A 1,332-nucleotide genomic window follows, 5' to 3' on the forward strand; every position below is an offset into this window, starting at 1 on the left:
GGCCAGGTTTTTTTGTTTTTATTTTTGTTTTTTGCTTTGCTTTGCTTTATCCTCAAAGCTTAGAATAGTGATTGGCAAGTAGTAAGCACTCAATAAATAATTTTGAAAAAAAGAATGAATAACTAGTTAAATAAGTCACAGTACGTGATTTTTTTTTTAAGTTTTTTTTTAAAAAAATGGATCTTAACACATAGCCACAGAATTGTTTGACAAGTCTCCCATCAAGAAGTGGAGTCTGTGTCCCCTCCCCTTGAAGCTAGTTTTCATAAATAATGTAGGGAGGAGACAAGAGAACCAAAGTGTTAAATCAAGCTATATTCAGAGACTGAAATATGCTGATCAACCAGGCCATAAAGATACCTGCAGAACAAAAGATTTCTGCTGGGATTGCTAACAACTCATTTCTCACACCTGTGAAGCAGAAACAGGGAAAACCAGTCCTTAAGTGGTGCCCTACACAAAATAAAATCATTCATTCCCTATGGCTTAAACCATAGCAAACCTATGGATTAAAGGCTGGGAACCGCCAGCCAGCCTTTCACACTACATATTCTTACCTTTTCTCACTACATACTCTTCCCCTTCCCTTTCCTCACTGTATGTCCATATCAAAGTAAATGGGTAAACAAAGTCTTTAAATTGTAACTCACAGGAACTAAAGAATGATACAAAACTGAATTTCCTGAACACTAGGGGGCCCTCTCACTGTCTTTACTCTGCCTCTCAGTATCGTTCTCTCAGTATCGTGCCTTTCCTCTCTCTCTCACTGTCCTCATCTCTATTGTCTCTGTCCCTCTGAGTCTCTCAGGCTCCCTCACTCTCTGCCTCTGAGAGGAGGCCACGCTCTAACTACAGAGTGTTACCCCTTCTCCAATAAACTTTCCTTTTGACTCTAACTTTGGCGTGTGTGTTGAATTCTTTCTACACTCTCTGCCAAAGGACCCTCGTCTCTCAGTACAGGACTTGGTCTCCCCCAATTCAGAGGCATTTGCCCTGTCCTGCATCATGACATCTTGACCAAAAGAACATACTGAAAGTGGTAATAAAACATTTCCCATGTCCAACTTTTAAGAAACTGGCAGATTCAATTTTCTGTTTCTTGGGATGCTGGCCCTGGGAACCCAACCTCCTTAATTGCAAAGGCACAGAAGAAGCTGCAAAACTGTCATTCTCTGGAGAATTTGATATCTTGCTTCCCAGCAGCTCTCAACAATTTGGCTCAAATAAAATCTTATAAAAATGCCTTACAGGTGTGGACGTTCTGACATCAACACAACCTAAACACCTAGTACCTTTCCTGTCTTGTTTAGATACGCAAGAAGACACAAACCT

This window comes from Pteropus vampyrus, unplaced genomic scaffold (genome assembly GCF_000151845.1).
Source record: "Pteropus vampyrus isolate Shadow unplaced genomic scaffold, Pvam_2.0 Scaffold196, whole genome shotgun sequence".
NCBI lineage: Eukaryota > Metazoa > Chordata > Mammalia > Chiroptera > Pteropodidae > Pteropus > Pteropus vampyrus.